Genomic DNA, 22,117 nt, shown 5'->3' with positions numbered 1-22,117 from the left:
TACCCTGTTTCATCAGTCTCTTTAGAGCATTAGAGTATGTGTCCCCAATATTTGTGAATTTTCTTGGTGGGGTACTCTTCTTAGATGGCTCGAGAAGGTTAACTTCATCAGTCTTGCTAGTAGAGCCGTAAGAACGACTTGTTGAGCCTTGATATCCACGACCTATCGTTTTGGACAAGAGCCCTTTACGGATGTCATCCTCGATCCTTGTTCCTAGTACAGTTAAGTCTTTGAAGGTCTTAATGTTTTGGTACCTCAAATGACTCGCATGGATGGGCTTTAAATTGTCCACGAATTTCTCCTCGAGGGTAGCTTCATCTGGACGTTCAACAAGTTGGGTACTAGTCTTCCTCCACCTACTTAGGAAGTCGGTGAAACCTTCTTTGTCATTTTGGGTAAGAACCTCTAAAGTGCGCATGTTGACTTGGATTTCGGCATTATCCGCATATTGCTTAGCGAACTCAATTGCGGCATCGTCCCAGGTAGCAATCTTCTTGTGCTCTAGAGAATAGAACCATTGTCTCGGGATAGTGTCAAGAGATGAAGGAAATATCCTTAAGAACATCTCGGGTTTAATGCCTTTGATAGACATGTAATCCTTGAAAGCACGGATATGGTTCAAAGGGTTTTCATGCCCCTTGAATTTAGGGATATCCGTCATGTTGAAGTTGGTTGGCAATTTGAAGCTCACGGCCTCATATTTGCGATTATTTTCCCTATAGATATCATCCCCTTTGAGATACATCAATTGTTCCTCCAAGTATTGGAGTCGTTTCTCAGCTGCAGTCATACCTACGGGAGGGTTAACCTCATGTGCTCCCATAGGAGGATTTTCATTCCCGAAGTTATTCACAAATTCATCAGACACTTCCCTTTCTCGAGGAGGCAACCTTGTTTCCACGGTATATATTCGGCCCTCGATTGTGTCGAGGCGATCATACACTTGGTCTTGAGTGACTTGGAGATGAGCTAGCGCGGCTAGGATTTGATCATTACCATTCAGGGGTTGGTTGTTGCTCAGGTCGCTTGTGTCAGGCATCTTGGAAACTGAACAATAGATCGACGACGAATCAAAACATGATCGACCATTCTAGCACACTTACTTGGAAAAAATGTTTTGACTTGTAGAGTGGGAGTGTGCCACTCGTGTCAGGTGAGTTTTTTGAAGAAATGACAAAGTTTGAAAATGTTGGTCCTAGTCAACTGTAGTGTAGTTGTAGGAGTGGACTCGAAGTGAGGTTTTGAAATGGGTTTTGAGGCCTGAATTTTGACTCGACAATTGGACAGAGTTTTGACTGGTTTCGCGCTAATATTGGGCTTATGTTCGAAATTTTTACATTTTGAAAGAAATTTTGATTTTTACAAAAATCGCCATGGTTTTGTTTAGAAATGGTGATCACATATGGTACAAGCATTTATAAAGGCATTATAACGGGATGTTGAGTGCATTAAAAAGGGTTTTGGCTTAAAGGGTGGGTTGCCATACCGAGCAATTAAACCCGGGGTCTGTGGAGAGGCTCATACCAAACAAGAGTAAGGCCAATTCCTAGTCCATTTCCTCGAGTAGTGAAAGTCCTTGATACAAACAAGAGTAATTACCACGGTATGGATGACGTCAATCGCTATCCATCCTTAGGCCCAAATAAGAATTTGGACCATCTAGACGAGACGATTGGTCGAATGGGTTGGGTTGAGCCTAGGAAGGCCGAATAAAACGGTCTAGGAAGACCGAGTTATGAAAATCGACAATTGTCTTGTACAAACTATTCCCTAACCTTGTTCAAGTTTCACCCTTGGCTACACGTAAGTGTATTAATCCCCAGCGGAGTCGCCAAACTGTGGACGCGGGCCCACGAGGGCGAAAAGCGAGAAAGCTTTTCTTGTGCATTTATGGAGTCACCACCAATTTATTATGGAAAATTTGAAACCGTTCGAATACCTCGTGTCATGTCAAGACACAAAATAGTGATATGAACACCAAGAACTCGTTACCCTTAGCATTCTATGTCTAGAATGACTCTCGTGGATGCCAATGAACACGGATGTTCACAGAGATCTGGAGTAAGGGGTGAGGGTACGTATTAGGAAGCTCTTTTGATCGAACACCTAATCCCGCCCGCCTCGATATCGGCCTCTACTAATGATTAGGGAAGTCGTCTATATTTGATATGTTGTCGATTTATATGCATGCAATGCAACATCCATTAGATTAATCCTAGCATGTGAGAATTAACTAAATCGGTAAACACGTAATTTAACATGCATTAATGTCGAGGTAGAAATTTAGGTTGATTACATGTGAAAGCAAACAAGCAATACGATAAAAGAAATACAATAAAAATACAATAAAGAAAATACAATAATTACATTGGATTAATTTTATTTATGTCAAAAATACATCTAAAACGTATAATTTTAGAAAAGAAAGAATGAATAAACAAACAAACAAAAATTAGGTGATAATACGATTAATAGTAAATTAAATACGTAAACTAATGAACTAGGTCAAAGCAGAAACGGGAGTTCAGAGACAGAACTCAACCAGGAACAGGCGCAGCAGAGCTGCGTCCCTTGGAAGAGGCGCAGCAGACGCTGCGTCTGTTCCTGAGCTCAGTTCTGGCTGTGAAACCGGAATTGCAAATCGTTAATATTCATTGGTGATTTTAATGCTTGATTATATTATTTGACTCGGATGGAAGTGCTTAACAGATTATTTACATGTGATTGAGGTCATAAAAGCGATAAAACATGTATAAAAACTAATTAGGATGAATTATTTACAAGATTAAAAGATTGATTATGAGAATTAATAACACAAATTAAACTAACTAAACAAATTAATTATTAAACAGGTTATTAATGACGAACTAATGATGGCAACGATAAACAACAGATGAAAATATATCAACAATGACTTCCAGAGACTCAATATGGATGAATCGAACCTCTAAAAACCCGAATTGATTTGAATGACAAAAACCCGCAAATATGGATTATAAGGATTTAAGTCGGGATGTTAATGATGATAAGTATTAATGAATTACAGGTAAAAATTATCATATTACAAATATTGTGTTGAAAGAAACATGAACAATTGAAAACAAAAGCAAAACAAAACGGATTAACAAAAGACAGAGGAAGAAGAAAGGAAGCAGGAACTGCGGCAGCCTCAGGAAGAGGTACAGCAGTTGCTGCGTCCTTTCTCGACGTTTGTCTCTTGATAATCCATAAAAGGGGTTTAAAACAAGGTTTTATAAATCGGTTTTAAGTGTGTATTCGACGTAAATCTTACAATAATGATTACAACAATAAAGAACAATAATTAAAAGAAGGATTTACACCCTCAGACTTACATGTTTGACGAAACGAGATGAACTAAGTTAACGTTTAGTGATGCTCGACTCGAATGTACGACGAAAGTGCCCTCTAGGAGGAAAACGAATAAGATTGATTAAGTTGATTGATTGTGGAGTTGGTCAAATTGGTCGGTCATGCAAAACGAGGCTGGTACTCATAAAGATCCGAGCTTACGTGGTCGAAAGTTCAAGCACGTAGACGCCAAAAGTAAGAACTTGGTCTAGAATGCAAAGGGAGAAGAGAAGGGCGGACACTCGCGTGAGAAATATGTGAGACCGAAGGTCTCTATTTATACTAATCACACGACGGAAATTAGGGTTTTCGGAGAAACTTTGGAAGTGAATCTCGAAAAGATACTAAAAATATGCAGAAAAGGACTGAGGAAGAGGTGCAGCAAGCACTGCGTCTCTTGGAAGAGGCGCAGACACGCTTTCGTCTTTTCCTCGATGGTTTCCTCCTGCGGAAGAAAGATTTCCGTGTTTCTATTATGGAATAGCGGATTAATCTTATTTCCTTAATATTTTATATGATAATCTCGGGATATATTTTACCAAAGATTAAAGGATTGGAAGAAAATATGGAATAGAAATATCCGGAACATTCCAGAACATTCTGACTCGGCATTTTAAACGGTTATTAGAAAATGAAGACGGTTTTTCACCCAGACTCCAAATATACTCTAATTACTATCAAAATGACCGTATCGGCGCGTAGATGACGACTATGAGGTAGAAACAAGTGTTTGAGCGATCACTTGATGATAAACTTACGAACTGTCACAAATCGTTCCGTGTACCAAACATGCGGCCCAATCATCACCGGGTGGTTTGCGGGAGGTGCAGAAATGAGGTATCTACAAGTAGTAATATCATTTTTTATTAGATTAATATAAGGTTACTAATTATATTACCTAGTTAGTAATTTAATTAGTTTTAAGGGTTTGTCTTGGTGCAACTTAGAGGAGGTATTCCAATATGAATACTTGAAGTTTTGGAGGATCATCCATTTACTAATAGCTCAAGAACTATGATACCCGTCGTTGTGAGTAACAAAAATAATATTTATAATACCTATTAAAACTAACCTAGGCTAGTGGTAACAGGGTCGAACCACAGGGAGGTAGGGAGATTATAGTTGCTTTTATTTCAGTCTAATTGTAACAGTGAGGGGGGTTTTGATATGAATTATAACTAAGTCTAAAAACATAAAATAAATACTCAAATAAAAGTAAATAAGAACGGTAAACAATGATAAAAGAAATGCTAAGACGGTCGGTTCACTACAGCTTCGATGGCACATAAGTCTAGGTAAGTCTCGAAATACGGTCGCGAAGGATGGGGAAAACAAGTCCTCTCGGTCCATGTTAAATAGTAGCTACCTCTCGGCCTATGCTACTAATCCCTAAGTCTCATTAATACTAACTCTCGTTCTTGATTAATGATTCCTAATGCAAACTAAATCGCGTTATCTCTCGATCTTAGCAATTTAGCCGTTTTAATTCGTTAATTATTGTCCATTCCTATCTCTCGATCTACGGGATGGTCAAGTTTAAGCATCTATCAAATCTCCTCTCGGTCTCATTGAAAGATATAGCACTTAACGAAACAAACAAAGCAAACCCAGACGCGAAGTCAGTCGATCGACCAGCTACCCCAGTCGATCGACCAACCGGCTCAGTCGACCGACTAGTTAAGCCAGTCGATCGACCAAGCCCTAATGCGAGGTCGCCTATTCTAATGCCATCTACGCCATAGATCCCCTACATCCTAGCAAGGGTGATTTAGCTAGACATGATACTGATAAAAACAACGACAAAATTAATGAATGAAACTACTGGATTCATGCTTGAAATAATTAAATAAGCAAATAACAATAAACGATAATTGGCTTTTGGGATTACTACTCTAGCAATTCTAAACTAAGAACAAAAAGAGTAATGAAACTGAAATAAGAGCAGCGGAAATACCGAACGGAATTGCAGAGAAGGGATCCCAGAACCGAATGCGAAAGTAACTTAATTTTATTGAAGGAAAATAATTGTAAACTAAAGAACCCTAATTACTAATAGTCTAAAACTGAAATAAAAACTGAATCCATAAAACTTGATGTCAGGTTACGTTATATAGCAATCTCACGTAACATTATTCTTAAACCTAATATATATTGGGCTTCCTTATTCTCGATCTTTTATTTTGCGTCGAGACCGTTTGTTGATCGATCGACCATAAGCATCGATCGATCGAATAAGTAGCAGCGAACAGTAGCTACGGAACCCGTGGGGTGGTCGATCGACCACTTGGACCATCGATCGACCAAGAGTCTTTGTCTGAAATAGCATTCGACGATTCTGCACGCGCACGATCTTAAAACAGCTGCCATTTCTTCGTTACTTGGTCAAATCAGGCGTTCTACGTGGCGTTGGAAATCTAAGAGGATAAGCTTTCACCTCCAATTGGAATCACTTGATTATCTGCTATAGAACTCGAGATATGGCCATCTGAATGGGGCTGCAATATAGTGAAATGCTTCTTTGCTCGTTAAACTCGTACGCACCCTTTCTTTTGCTATCTTTAGGCCTTGAAACGCGCACCAAGCCCATTCCTCGAGTCAATACTTCATGTCAAATGCAATGTCAATTACTTAGGGACGGATTCGGCTCAATTTCCGCTCAATTCTTCATATTTCTGCAATAATAGACAAAAACACGAAAGTAGAGGAAAATAGGGAAATAATGGCATATATTGCACATTTGAGCTCTGAAATGCGTGTAGAATAAAGTGTGAAACATCATATTTTAGACACGCATCAAATCTCCCCAAACCAAACCTTGCTTGTCCCCAAGCAAGAACTAGACTCGATCCTAAAACCTAATGGAACGAGTTCAATCTCAGAGCGAAATGCAAACCGTCAAGCCTAAACCAATTTAATGCAATAACCAACAATCAATTAGCAATGCGAATCATGCAAACGAGTTATAAAGTCGTTAAAAACTGCTGAACCGTCAACTCTAGAGACTTATCAATTCGGACTCTCACGGGTCGCTCAAATCACTCAAATAAGCACAGGTGAATATATGTAAAGATAGAAAGAAGTAATTTTGTGAAGACTCTCACCTAACTCCGACCTATAAGAACATGCCTGCAGTCTAATATGAAAATAATCTCTACAACCGTACATATGCATTCCAACCAAACCAATGACCATGACACATGCCGAGGTAAATATGGATATGTGAGGTAATGGGTAAGAAGGGGCTAAAAAAAGAATTTGGATATGAGGAGTAATAAGCCAAGCTAGTAACTTCAATCCAAACTATAAGCGAATCCCAACTTCAAACTCAATGTAAATGATACAAGACGGTGCCAATTCAAGGCATAAAGCTCACAACCTCCATAAAAGTTAACTCCCCAAAGAATATAAATGATAAAATGGGAGTAGAAATCACCAACTCGTAACAAATGAAGCATGTGATTTTTCGAACTTTCTTTTTCTCGGGATGCAGTCGATCGACCAATGAGTCCAGTCGATCGACTATGTATCGAACTTGTTTCTTTTTTTTTTTTCGAATCATTTTTCTTTTCTTTTCAATTTTTTTTCCTTTCTTTTCAACTTTCTCAATTCTTTTTCCTCCTTCATTCTTTCATCCAACATCATCTCAATAAGAGCATATGCAACCAAAAACAATAAGAATATTCCCAAAGACTACTACTACTAGCTTGACAAAGGCAGGCTGAATATAGGATGTAGTAAAAGGGACAAAAGGCTATTTTTGGCTATGTGGAGCTTATGGGCAAAATGAATAAAGGATACCTCTACCACATGTGTCAACAAACCACAAACCGAATGCATACAGGTATTAAGCAGATTAAGTTCATATTTATGCATATTTATGTAACATGTCTCATAAGGAGTACTACTCACATTCCTAGATAAACTGGTCATAGATGACACCAGTTATAAGCTCTAAATCTCAGAAATATGATGTAGCTTGCCAATTATTAAAGTCAAGTCTCAAGTTCAGCAAATAATTTAACGAAAACTCATAGATATGCATATATGATTCTACTAATAACATGTCAATTAGCAAGGCTTAGGCACAAACAGATGAAAATGCAATGTCATCATTGAAATACTACCGTTCTGACTCGACCTATATGCTAAAATAAACGTGCATTGTATGGAAATTTTTGAAATTTTTCAATTTTTTTGGATTTTTGATATATGAGAAATGAAATAAACAATGCAAAACAAAGATATAAACGTGAATGCAAGCAAATGATATGCGACGCAAAACCCTTCCCCAAACCAAATCGCACAATGTCCCCATTGTGCAAAATCATATAATGAAAGCAAAAGGAAATGGGAATTTTGCGGGAAATAAATAAACAAACATGACATGAAATGGAAATCGGGAACTCACAAGATTTTAAGCGCAGCAAAAGGAAACCTCCCCAAACCAGCGTGAGCTAGGAGGTTTCAGTAGCCAGCAGTGCTACCAATAAATACCTGAAAAGACAATCAAAAGCCACGCATAAAATCGAGAAAGCAATGTGGAAGCGATATTATGTGCATAATTAAGAATATGGAAGAAATCAGAAATAAGACGGAAAATAAAGTGGAGTAGAAAACTCCCTCAATTCCGCAAATCGACCAAACACAGCAGGGGAAAGGTCGTGAACAGGTACAGCGGCGAACTTGGTCGATCGACCACATCACCCAGTCGATCGACCAGGTGAACAGGAACAGAAGCTCCTGGAGATCGCAGCTCAGTCGATCGACCATACTAGCCAGTCGATCGACTGCAATAACTGCTGTAACTTTCTGATTTCGTCTAATTAGATCAATAAAGAGAGCTAATATGGTCTTCAACCTGCAAAAGCACATAATAACGCGCCCAAAATTGCGCAAACCCAAAGTAATAGTCTAAAGTATTAAAATCCTAAACAAACCAATCAAAATGCGAAGTCTCGCGCACACGAAAGCAATAAAAAGTCTAAAAGCAATAAGGAGTCTTTAAAAAGGTCTAAGAAACGCATAGATCAACGGAATCAAGGAAAATCTCCGACCAAGGCTTCTGTCTACATGAAGTAGCTTCATGTGCTCATCTCAAAAGTGGGCTCCACTCTACTCCTTTGGAATACTCAACAGATCATCTCTAGCATCTTCCCAAGTATGGCCATCATCTTCTAGTTTCTCACACTCAATATCCGACTCAAAAATTTTGATGCTCCTTCTTTTGGGCTCCTCATCTGGCTCCTCGTCCGTGCCATAACTAAGACATCCTAGACCGCCTCTTTGAACAATGGGCTCCTTCACAGTGGAGCGATTAGCGGTTCCTCCTTCCCAAACCATTTCTGCAATACTCAAAACAAAGAATCTTCCTCCAATTTGCTCCCGATGCAGGGCGGAGGTGTCATAACGAGGAATAGGTACGGGCAAGGGAGTAGGAGTGTCGATAATGACAACATAAGACTTACGAGTAGAAATCGCATTACAAGTCACAGGACACATAGCATCTTTCTTCCTATAAGTCTGGGCAAAACTAATGGATTTGCTTCCCCACCTTAAAGGTTAGTGTCCCCGAGCCAACATCAATAATCGCACCAAGCGGTGTGCGAAAGGGTCTACCCAAAATGATAGGGATATGGGTATCCTCGGGTATGTCCAACACAATAAAGTCAACTGGGAAGAAGAATTTTCCTATTTGCATAGGAATGTCTTCTAGGACTCCTACGGGCTGGACCGCAGAACGATCAGCCATTTGCACTGTCATATTAGTGACCGCAAATCTAGTCAATCCTAATCTCCTAGCAAGACTCAAAGGCATGACACTAATACTAGCCCCTAAATCACATAATGCCTTCTCAATTGAGAAGGTACCAATATTACAAGGGACTGAAAAACTACCCGGGTCAGCTAACTTGTGTGGGGCAGTGTGAGTCAAATAAGAGCTAGATTCTTCAGTCAAATTAACAGACTCGACCCTATCAAGTTTCCGCTTCTTATTTAAAAGCTGCTTCATGAATTTCATGTAAGCGGGAACTTGATTTACCAACTCAAGAAAAGGTACTTGCACATTAAGACCATGAATGACATTTTTAAATTTTTCAAAATATACCTCATCCTTCGTTGGTACTAGCCTCTCTGGATATGGGGCTGTCAGAAGTAGCTTAGCCCTCTCCTCTAGGTCTCTTATACCGGCATCAGTGGATTTAGGCTGAAAATCCACCACCTTCTCCTTGTTGAAGCTCGAACCTTCCTAAGACCGTCTCAGATATGACCCATTAATCGACATCGGGTCATACTTGGGAACCGAGACTGACCCATCAGTACTCGGGTCTTGCCTCAATGAATTCGGAGTTGCCGTACCCCGAAATAAGTGATCCCTCAAGTTGTCTGGCATTGGAGGACGAAAAGACTCACCTCTGGCGGCGTCGTCGGTCGATCGACCATGCATGTCGGTCCGATCGACCCGACTTCTACAGAAACGATGGCTGCTGTATGTTGCGGACTGGTCGATCGACTGGGTATGTCAGTCGATCGACCGTGATTGCTGCTGATCGTCTTTTTCTCCCCCTTTTTCTTCTTCCCTTTTTCAGCAGCTTTCTCGGGTTCATCGAGAGCAGACCCACTCCTCAGCGTCATCGCATGTACGGTCTCAATACGCTGATTCAGAGAGTGAAACTGACTTGGTATCTCAGCTGCATTTTGATCCAATGTTGCAATATGAGATATCAGCTTCGCGATTAAGACACGATTCGCCGCATTGCTTTTCTCGTACCTCCACCATAAGCAGCAGCACTAGACTCGTCAACTCTGCAACTTCGTTCTTCAACTCTTGCTGTGACGGAGTGGATGGTGGTGGGGCTTCATTTGGAAGCTCATATGGTTGATGCGGTGAAGTAGGAGCGTAATTATACGAATTGTCGAGCTGAAGTTGATGAAAAGCAAACATCTTCTCCTTAGGGTGCCCGCATGCATCAGATGTGTGTCCCGCTCCGCCGCATCTCCCACAAAATGGAACCTGCTGCTCTTGAGAATGGAACATGTGTGGATTCTTCTGAAGTGCTGCAGATAGGACCTGTAGGACCTAACAAAACAACACTAAAGAAGATGGTAAGAACAGCCTCAAGGTACTCAGTCTTCCCTTGAGGCGAAAAATAGACTAAAATGAAAAACAACTACAACTAGCGCTGCCTCCCCGGCAACGGCGCCAAAATTTGATACCCGTCGTTGTGAGTACCAAAAATAATATTTATAATACCTATTAAAACTAACCTAGGCTAGTGGTAACAGGGTCGAACCACAGGGAGGTAGGGAGATTATAGTTGCTTTTATTTCAGTCTAATTGTAACAGTGAGGGGGGTTTTGATATGAATTATAACTAAGTCTAAAAACATAAAATAAATACTCAAATAAAAGTAAATAAGAACGGTAAACAATGATAAAAGAAATGCTAAGACGGTCGGTTCACTACAGCTTCGATGGCACATAAGTCTAGGTAAGTCTCGAAATACGGTCGCGAAGGATGGGGAAAACAAGTCCTCTCGGTCCATGTTAAATAGTAGCTACCTCTCGGCCTATGCTACTAATCCCTAAGTCTCATTAATACTAACTCTCGTTCTTGATTAATGATTCCTAATGCAAACTAAATCGCGTTATCTCTCGATCTTAGCAATTTAGCCGTTTTAATTCGTTAATTATTGTCCATTCCTATCTCTCGATCTACGGGATGGTCAAGTTTAAGCATCTATCAAATCTCCTCTCGGTCTCATTGAAAGATAAAGCACTTAACGAAACAAACAAAGCAAACCCAGACGCGAAGTCAGTCGATCGACCAGCTACCCCAGTCGATCGACCAACCGGCTCAGTCGACCGACTAGTTAAGCCAGTCGATCGACCAAGCCCTAATGCGAGGTCGCCTATTCTAATGCCATCTACGCCATAGATCCCCTACATCCTAGCAAGGGTGATTTAGCTAGACATGATACTGATAAAAACAACGACAAAATTAATGAATGAAACTACTGGATTCATGCTTGAAATAATTAAATAAGCAAATAACAATAAACGATAATTGGCTTTTGGGATTACTACTCTAGCAATTCTAAACTAAGAACAAAAAGAGTAATGAAACTGAAATAAGAGCAGCGGAAATACCGAACGGAATTGCAGAGAAGGGATCCCAGAACCGAATGTGAAAGTAACTTAATTTTATTGAAGGAAAATAATTGTAAACTAAAGAACCCTAATTACTAATAGTCTAAAACTGAAATAAAAACTGAATCCATAAAACTTGATGTCAGGTAACGTTATATAGCAATCTCACGTAACATTATTCCTAAACCTAATATATATTGGGCTTCCTTATTCTCGATCTTTTATTTTGCGTCAGACCCGTTGTTCAGTCGATCGACCATAAGCATCAGTCGATCGACTAAGTAGCAGCGAACAGTAGCTACTGGAACCCGTGGGGTGGTCGATCGACCACTTGGACCAGTCGATCGACCAAGAGTCTTTGTCTGAGAATAGCATTCGACGATTCTGCAGCGCGCACCGATCTTAAAACAGCTGCCATTTCTTCGTTACTTGGTCAAATCAGGCGTTCTACGTGGCGTTGGAAAGCTAAGAGGATAAGCTTTCACCTCCAATTGGAATCACTTGATTATCTGCTATAGAACTCGAGATATGGCCATCTGAATGGGGCTGCAATATAGTGAAATGCTTCTTTGCTCGTTAAACTCGTACGCACCCTTTCTTTTGCTATCTTTAGGCCTTGAAACGCGCACCAAGCTCATTCCTCGAGTCAATACTTCATGTCAAATGCAATGTCAATTACTTAGGGACGGATTCGGCTCAATTTCCGCTCAATTCTTCATATTTCTGCAATAATAGACAAAAACACGAAAGTAGAGGAAAATAGGGAAATAATGGCATATATTGCACATTTGAGCTCTGAAATGCGTGTAGAATAAAGTGTGAAACATCATATTTTAGACACGCATCAAACTACAAGAAAAGGAGTCTCTCGTGGTGCACTATTTCGAACCTTACAACAATGTAAGGAGAATTGATTTTCTTCTTAATCTTCTTATTTTGTATAATTTCATTTTACATGCAACTAGATCCATGAGATAAATTAATGAGTAATATATAAAATCTATTAAATAAGTTTAATAGGGGTTTTAGAAACTTTCAAAATCAACCAATAATGCCTAAATTTTCATCACATTCTGTACCAACCGAGGAGAACCTACGCAATGATACTCCTAAACCACCACATTTAACCGGTAATTTCATTGCCAAATCCGCATTCGTACAATTAGTTGAAAGAAGTCAATTTGGAGGGATGCCTAGTGAGGATCCTCATTTACATATGGAGATTTTTTTGTGACTATTGTGATGCAATTTCTCAAACCGGAGTTACTCAAGACCAAATTCGGTGGGTGTTGTTTCCCTTTTCCTTGATCGGAACCGCAAAGAAATGGTTGAAGAGTCTAGACAAGTCTACCCTTGGTATTGATTCATGGAAGAAGTTAGCACTTGCCTTCTACAAGAAATTCTATCCTCCGTAGAAGACTAACATGTTGAGAGCCCAAATCACCGGGTTCAAGCAAAGGAATGAAGAATTATTATATGAAGCATGGGAGAGATTCAAGGACACTTGTCACTCTTGTCCACACCATGGACTTAGTGAGTTGTTCCTTGTTCAACAGTTTTGGATGGCTTATATGAAGACTCACGCAATGTGCTTAATATGGGATCCAATGGGAGGTTTACCGAAGTTGATGACAACCAAACATGGGCCAAAATCGAAGAGATGGCGGTTCATAATTCCTAATGTAGTAGGCCTCGAAAGGCTACTAGAGGAGGAAAGCATGAGGTAGATTCCGTCACACAATTGGGTGCTCAACTAAGTGCTCATATCGACACCATCAACTTGAAGTTTGAGAAGGCCATGGCTAAGCTTGAAGAGGCTTCCAAATCACCCAAACAACATGTCAATGCTATGATGACATCATCCTCAATCCAAAAATAGAGTTTGTGAAAGTTGTGGAACCTTGGGACATGAACAAAACGAATGTAGGGGAACAAATGAACAAGTAAATGCTTTCCAAGCATGCAAGAGTGGCCCCCCTTATTCCAACTACTATAATGAGAATACAAAATTCCATCCAAATCTTTCATATAAGAGCCAAAATGTTCAAAATCCTCAACCAACATACACCCTACCTCCAATGAGAAATCAAGCTCAAAGACCCTTTTTCAACCAAAGCCAAGGATATCAATATCAATCTTCCTATAACCAATCAAATGACCAAAGCTTTGATGTTCAAAAAGCGGTCCTCCAAATGCAAAAGAACCAACAAGAATTCTTCACCCAAATGCAAAAATATAGCCAAGCTAAAGAAACCACCATCAACAACATACTTGCCCACACCAAAATGTTAGAGACTCAAATGACTCAACTAGCATCCTCTAACTCCCAAAGACAAAAGGGGCAACTACCTCCTTAAGGTAACCTCCCACCACAAGACATGAGACGGTTAATGCCATCCATTTGAGGAGTGGTACAAAATATGAGGGGCCGAAGAGGCCAATTAATGAAGATATTGTGAATGAAAATAGAAAGCAAAGAGTTGTGGAGAACTCTAAGGAAGTAGAACCTACCACCGATGAACTTTCAAAGAAGAGAAATGAAGAAAAGGCTAAGAATGTTGATAAGGAGCCTATTGTGATTAGAGTTCCATTCCCAAGTCACCAAGCTAAGCCTAAGCTTGATGAGCAACTTAGAAAGTTCATGGAAATTGTCAAGAACTTAGAAGTCTCATTCCCATTCACGGAATTGATCAATCATGTTCCGGCTTATGCAAAGTACATGAAGGATATTCTTACCAAGAAGAAATCCATCCGAAAGTTGGAGACTATTGCCTTTACCAAAGTGAGTAGTGCTATCCTTCGAGGGAGTTCACCTACAAAGCTCAAAGATCCGGGAAGTTTTTCTATCCCATGTACCATTGGCGACACTACAATCAACAAGGCATTGTGTGATCTTGAAGCAAGTGTAAGTGTCATGCCATACTCGGTATGTAAGAGGCTTGGAATGGGAGAGCTCAAATGCACCAACATTACTCTTCAAATGGCGGATCGATCGACAAAGACACCTCTAGGGGTATAGGAGGATGTGCTCGTAAGAATTGGCAAATTCTTCATCCCGGTAGACTTTGTCATTGTAGACATGGAGGAAGATTCTAATATCCGTATCATCTTAGGAAGGCCTTTCTTGCATACCGCCGGAGCGTTAATCGATGTGAAACATGGAGAACTCACACTTGAAGTAGGGGATGAGACAATTACTTTCAATCTTGACAAAACCATGAGAACTCCCCGATTACATGAGCCATACTTCATGGTCGATCACTATAGCCGAGAAAGTGATAGGAAGAAGTTAGAATCTATATGCAAAGATCAAGCCATGGGTAAAGAAGCATCACCCATATGGAAGATGAAAGTGGATGACATTCAAGTAGCTCTATTCGAAGAGCATGGAATTTTCAACAACAATGAGAGCGAGAATAGCTCACCCATTATAACAAGTAATGAAGAAGGCCTCATTGGCCATGAAACCAAGGAAGGAGAGTTGCTCTTGACAACTCATGACATCATTGGGGAACAAGCAAGCGAAGTTTGTGGTCTATGGGACGATGAATTTGAAGGATTGGTCAATCCTTATATTGGAAATGCTATGACCTTGGACCAAGGCTTTGTAGATTCTTGTCATCACTTAGACTCGGACTATAATAATGAAGAACATAGTGTGCAAAGGTCTATGCAAGATCTTTACCATCAAAATGAGCAAGCCTTCGACTATTTTTACAAGGTGTTGAGCAACATCAACAACACCTTGGCTTTGCCCCCTTAACATCTCATCAAAGAAAGGAGAGTTTGGTGGAGTCCTCCCTAAACCACCATTTGTAAATATTCTAACCCCCTAACTAGCATTTTATTTCCTTTCTTGCATTTTTGTCATTTTTGCATTGCATTTTCATGCTTTGTTACAAGATTTTTGACAAGGGAGCAAGTGAGGAAGGGATTCTAACGTGTTTTAATGTGTAGTGTTTGATCAAGTGTGGGGATGGCACATGCCTAGGATAGCCAAGCCTTTGTAGTGCAACCCACAATAATTAATAAGGAAAGGAAGAAGGAATGACGCGGGAAAAGGATCCCCACGAGCAGACCTGAGGTCGTGGGAGCTGAGGAGCAAGACGAGCAGATATGCCCGAGCCAGCACTGAGACGAGCGTCTCCAGCGCTAGGACGCCCGTCCTGGCTTTGGTTAGTGGGAGCTGGGAAGAGTTCAAATGATGAAAAAAGTCCTGTAAGAGGATCTGCCTGAGCTAGCTTCGGGACGAGCGTCTCCAACTTCAATACGCCCGTCCTACACTCGAAGCCGTGGGTTCTGAGAATCTTCAAATTTGTGAGATTTTTCCTGTAAGAAAATCTGCCCGCCCCAAATTTGAGACGAGCGTCCCCTACTAGAATCCGCTCGAGCCAGTCCCAAGACGCCCGTCCCAGTCTGCTTTGCACGTTTCAAATTTGCCTGTAACAAAAGCCACTCGAGCCGACTCCAATCTGCCCGTCCCAGACCTGCTACTTAGCCTACCACGGGATTTTTCTCCTTCTTCCCAATTTATTTATTCCTTTCAAACACAAACATAACCATTTTCCCTCACTTAAACCTTCAATCCCCTCATCCAAATACATCAATTACTCACCAAAATTCACCACAATCAAATTAAAACTTGCTCAAAACACATTTAAATTACTCCTTCATCAACAAAAGACCATTTAATCATCAATTTCCTCACAAATTGAATCAACTTTCTAGGGTTTGGGGCAAAAATCCAAAAATCCCCAATTGATTAAGGAATTTATTGAAATTTGAAGAATCAAGGAGCATTCAAGAATCATCTTGGTTTGTTGATAGCAAATTGATAAGGAGAATACAATGGCAAGGACTAAAGGCGGAACTAAGGCACCCAAAACTCCAAATTTGTCAAAGAGGCAACAAACTCTTCTAGCATCTAAGGCTTTGGTAGTAGCTCAACCAAGGGAGCAAGTCCAAGAAATCGTCAAGACCATTGAGGAAGCTACCACATCTACTCCGGTTGTGGAACAATTGCCAAACTATCCGGAGGTAACTTTCTTATGCGACAAACATAGGAATGCATTTCAATCCCTTCCCACAAAGAAAGTTTTAGCTACAAAGTTTATTTGCCAAGATACTTTGCAAAAATTGGGTGTACTTGAGCAATCTAGAGCATTTTTCGAGTCTATGGGGTTGAAGACCCTCTTTGATATGAATGAATTGACTTACCCCTCATTGACCATGGAGTTCATAAGCTCCTTGAAGGACTACAAGGTAGAGACTCGAACCTATGTTGAGTTCCGACTTGAAAATGTGAGTAGAAGAATGCTTAAGGGTGAATTTGGTAAAGTGTTTGGACTTGTGAAATATAATCATTTTAAAAAGAAGCCTTTAAAGTTCAATGCCGCACACCTATAGAAAGCTATAACCGGTCGTCAATTTGATTCTTTCCGGGAGTGCCATGCCTTATATGTTCACCATCCGGGCATAAGGTTTTGGCACAAGTTTGTGGCTAATACTCTAATTGCTAGGAAAGAGGCCAATCACTTCACCGAACTCGATTTTGTCTACCTCGAGTCCTTCTTGAACGTTGATGGAAAGTCCACCCATAAGTATAATATTCTTCAATTGTTGATTGAGCGGTGGCTAGATATTGATAATGGGAAAGAGGGAGCGGCCTTTATCATAAACGGGGACTTGGTGACAAGGTTAGATAAACAATTTAACCCGGAGTTCAACAAGGATAATACCTACAAACTGGTTAAGGGAAACAACCTTCTTGACATGACTATTGTGATCAACAAGTTTCATTGGGTCAAAAATGACAATCTTGATCATAAATTTGAGTGGCTCACCAAAGATGCCAAGTCCATTATCTTGCCAAGCATGATTTGTCGTATCTCCGCCCATCGAACCAATTACCTCATTCCCGTCTCCAAAGAATCCGAATTGATAATCAAGCAACAAAGGGATCCAAATGTAAAGCCCTCCTCCTCTACCATTGTGACTCCACCCTATCCTTTTGCCTACCAAGAGTTTAAACCAAGTGACCCTAAAGTTGAAGTAGGCAATGATTACTTGACCCAAATGATGCAACACTTGCATAGAGAAGCTTATGAAGATCGGGTGACTGATTATTATGCCTAATATCCACCACTACTACATCTTGCTATGCAAGAACTTCTTGATTCTTCATGTCCTTTGCCTAGTTGGGCGGATAAGAAAGTGTTCTTCCCTAGTACTTCTCAAGATGCCGAAAAGGATAGTCTGGTGGTTAATGGAAAGAAGATTGTTGTTGAGGAAAATGAGGAAGGTATTGGTTCGTGTCATGAAGAAGAGCAAGGTCCAAATTCCGATGATAATGAAGTTGGTGAATCCTCCGGTCCAATGGAGGTGGATAATGATGAGATTGATGATGATGATGATGATGATGATGATAACAATTTCGATGATGATGATGAGACCGATGATGATGATGTCGCAATGAGCGACAATTGAAGGTTGACAAGGCTTATTGGAGGATACCACAAGTGCGGGGTTGATTGCTTGACTTCAACCCATTCCATTGTGAGTTTCCTACACCTCCTTTAGCTTTGTTTTTATCTCTTGTTTTTAATTATAATCTTGATCATTTGTAGAGTCATTTTGGGCTCTTGGTAATTTTGAGTTTGGCGTCCTAGCACCACTCAAAGGACTCCCACCTCGGTCCCATTGAGGTGTTTATCGTTTTGCTCCCATTACAAGAATCCAAAATGACAATTAGAATTCATGCATTGCATTCACCCCTTGTGCATGAACTCCTCCTCTTTTTGCACTAGAAATAGTGTTTTGTTTGGTTTGGGGAAGTTCACTCACAAGGAATGCGAGTCAATTCAAATTGGCTCTCCAACTAATCAAAAGCATGCATCATATAGGATAGATTAGATTGCATCACTTGTTATATATGTCATATAGTTTGCATACTAGTTTAGAAATCATGCATTTTCATATATATTGCATTGCATAATTTCCTATCGTATTGGCCATTGAGGACAATGCCCATACTAGTGTGGGGATGGGAAATTCTAACACTCAAAAATCAAAATTGATAAAAATTGAAAAATTCTTGAAAATCCATAAAAATTGAAAAATTTCTCAAAAATCCAAAAACATGTTCATTCCTTTATAGTATGCACTACTACAAATACAGGCAACCACAACGGCCCTTTAACAACGCTTATTCACGAAAATCATCAAAACACGTTGTAGAATTGATTCCGCGAATTTTACCAAACTTAATTACAACGGTTCTGTGTTGTTAACCGTTGTTATTGGTTTTAACAACGGGTCATACTTGAAAAACCGTTGTTAATGAAAAAACTAATAACAACGGTTAAATTTTAACCGTTGTTAATGGTTTGGCGCCAAATTAGTGAAAAGTAATCACAACGGTTATATTAGAACCCGTTTTTAATACTTTTTAACAACGGTTGTAGACTCAATAACTGTTGTTATTAATGTTATGAAAATCTTAAGCACAACAGATTGCTTTATTCTGCTATACGCTACAAAACACAAACACAAGCTAATACTGCTACTATATCATCCTCCATTCCTCCCTGATCGTCTCTCTGTCTTCATCTCCGTCACTGTTGTCACCGTCTTCTCTCCCTCATCGTGTTTATCAATCAGGTATATATATGTTTCTTAGCAACGCTTATAGATATAGGATTTTTTGGGTTATTATCTAATTTGTTGATAATTTAGCTTAATTACTTTCCTGAATTTCGTTTATTTGTTTGCCTATTATTGTATTTTCTAAATTAGTTGCCTATTATTACGAATGTAGAATAATGACTCGAACTTGGATGATTGATGCAAATATGAGTAACCGCACCTACAAGGATGGTTTAGCTGAATTTTATGAATTCGTTTCGAACAATTTGAAAGGTTCTTCTAGTATTGCATGTCCTTGTGAAAGATGTGGTAATATTAGCTATATGGCTTTTCCGGACGTTAAAATACACCTAGAAAAGTGGAGATTTAGTCGATCCTATACACGTTGGATTTTTCATGGGGAATCATTAGAGGAAGAGAATAACTCTGAAGAAGATGATGTTGAGGTACACGAAAGGCTAACTGATGATCCTGAGTTTGCCGAGTTTTCGAGTTGGAAGAGTTGGAAGTAGAGAAGTTGAATGTTGGGTCTATAGATAATGAAGAGAATGATGATGAGTCCATTGCTTTTGAAGATGTAGGTGATGACACTAGTAATTGGGATGACCTTAACATGTATGAGAAGTTGTGTGAGTCCTAGCACCTCTCGTATCCTGGTTGTAAGTTCACAAAAATGTCGTTTGTGGTGAAGTTGTATAATATCAAGGGGGCAAATGGGGTGAGTGACACGTGTTTCACTAGTTTTTAGCCTTGATAAAGGAGTTGCTTTCTGATGGTAATGTTCTACCCGTTAAGACATATGAGGCGAAAAAACTAATAAGAGGAGTGGGTATGAAATATGAGAAAATACATGCATGTCCAAATGATTGCATATTGTATCGGAAATTATATCAAAACTTAACCAATTGCCGTAAATGTTTGGAGTGGCGTTATAAGGATAAGGAAGGGATCCCGACTAAGGTGTTGTGGTATTTTCCATTGATACCAAGAGTCATAAGGATTTATGCGAATCCCGATGATGCAAAAATGTTAACTTGGCATGAAACAGGAAGAAATGATGGAAAGCTAAGACACCCTTGGATGGTAAGCAATGTAAATCGTTCGACGCTAAGTATCCCGAGTTCGGCAATGAACCTAGAAACTTACGTCTAGCGCTGTCCACCGATGGAATGAACCCACACGGAAACATGAGTAGCCAACATAGTACTTGGCCAGTAGTGTTGGCTATTTATAACTTACCTCCATATGTGTGCATGAAAAGAAAGTATTTGATGTTGTCGTTGTTAATTTCCGGCCCTAAACAACCTGGAAATGATATAGATGTATATTTGGAACCTCTTCTAGATGATTTGCGATTGTTGTGGGATAGTGGGATAGAAGTATTTGATGCATATAAGAACAAAACTTTCAATTTGAGAGCGATGTTATTGTGTACAATAACCGACTATCCGGCTTATGGCGACCTTTCGGGCACACGTTCATGGGAAAGAGGCTTGTCCATTGTGTGGGGAGGATATCGAGTCCGAATACTTGAAGTCTTCTCGTAAGTATGTGTATATGGGAAATAGGAGGTTCTTGTATCATGAGCATTGTTATCGCAAGATGCGAGAAGCATTCAATGGAAGACAAGAACTTCGTCAACCTCCTAGAATTTTGAGTGGGCATGAAGTTTATCAGAAAGTAAAGCATATTGAGATAGATTATGGGAAGAAGAGCGGCTCTAAAATGTCTACTCGTGGGTATAAGAAAAGATCCATATTTTTTGATAAACTTCATATTGGCCGACTGGAGGTCGAGCATTGCCTCGATTTCATGCACATTGAGAAAAATGTCTGTGATAATATTATCAATACCCTTCTGAATGTTCCTGGTAAAACAAAGGATAACGCCGCAGCTAGGGAAGATATGAAAATGATGGGTATTAGGCTAGAGTTGGCACCACAGAAGAGAGGTAATCGTACATTTTTACCGCCAGCAGCTTATACCCTTTCACGGAATGAGAAAAAATAGTTATGTGCATGCTTGAATGGAATTAAAGTGCCACATGGTTATTCGTCGAACATCAAAAGCCTAGTGTCGATGCAAGACCTAAAACTCACCGGGTTAAAGTCACATGATTGTCACACTTTGATGCAACAATTACTACCCGTGGCTATTCGTTCCATTTTACCTGAAAAGGTAAGATATGCTATAACTAGATTCTGTCTCTTCTTCCAGTCCATATGCGAAAAGTCATCGATCCCGATGACTCGGATTCATTGCGGACCTCGTTGTAACCTCTCTTTGTCACCGGAAATGTATTTTCCACCCTCTTTCTTCACTATCATGATTCATCTGACCATTCACTTGGTTAGGGAGATTTTGTACCTTGGGCCCGTGTACTTGAGATACCAGTATCCTTTCGAAAGATTGATGAAAGTCTACAAGGACTATACATCTAATCGGTATCGTCCGGAAGGTTGTATTGCTGAACGCGCTATTTTAGACGAAGCTCTTTCATATTGTTACGCTCATCTCTCCCCTGAGGAGTTGATTGGCGTTCCTAAGAATCGTCATAGTGACTGGATGACAGGAAAAGGTATTTGGGGCCGGGTTGAAAAAATTGTGACACGTGAAATGTTGCATTTAGCACACACGTATGTGCTAAACAATGAAGATGAGGTGCAACCTTATATTCAACAACACAAAGATGAGCTCAAATACGATCACCCAAACAAGACCGAGAATTGGATTGCGAACGAGCATACGAAGACGTTTACAGAGTGGTTTAGAAATATTGTCTTAGAGTGTACTGATCAAACTGGTGATGACATCTCTCCTAGGTTACTACGTCTTGGTTTAGGTCCAAATGCCAGGGTCACCTTTTACAACAGTTTTGCCATTAATGGATATACTTTTTACACCCGCGAGCAAGATGAGTTGAGCACAATGCAAAATAGTGGTGTGAGTTCTGAAT

At 39.9% G+C, this 22,117-nt stretch overlaps 1 non-coding gene across 1 annotated transcript; it reads right to left on the bottom strand.

The window, feature by feature from the left end:
* Positions 1-12,941: 12,941 nt before the first annotated feature.
* On the bottom strand, positions 12,942-13,048 carry LOC141654499 (small nucleolar RNA R71). Its single transcript, XR_012548057.1, has one exon. It is a non-coding gene; the product is annotated as a small nucleolar RNA R71 (small nucleolar RNA).
* Between the last annotated feature and the right edge of the window lie 9,069 nt (positions 13,049-22,117).

This window comes from Silene latifolia, chromosome 4 (genome assembly GCF_048544455.1).
Source record: "Silene latifolia isolate original U9 population chromosome 4, ASM4854445v1, whole genome shotgun sequence".
Lineage (NCBI taxonomy): Eukaryota > Viridiplantae > Streptophyta > Magnoliopsida > Caryophyllales > Caryophyllaceae > Silene > Silene latifolia.
The sequence above is the reverse complement of the archived record's forward strand: the minus strand, read 5'-3'. Positions and strand labels throughout refer to the sequence as shown.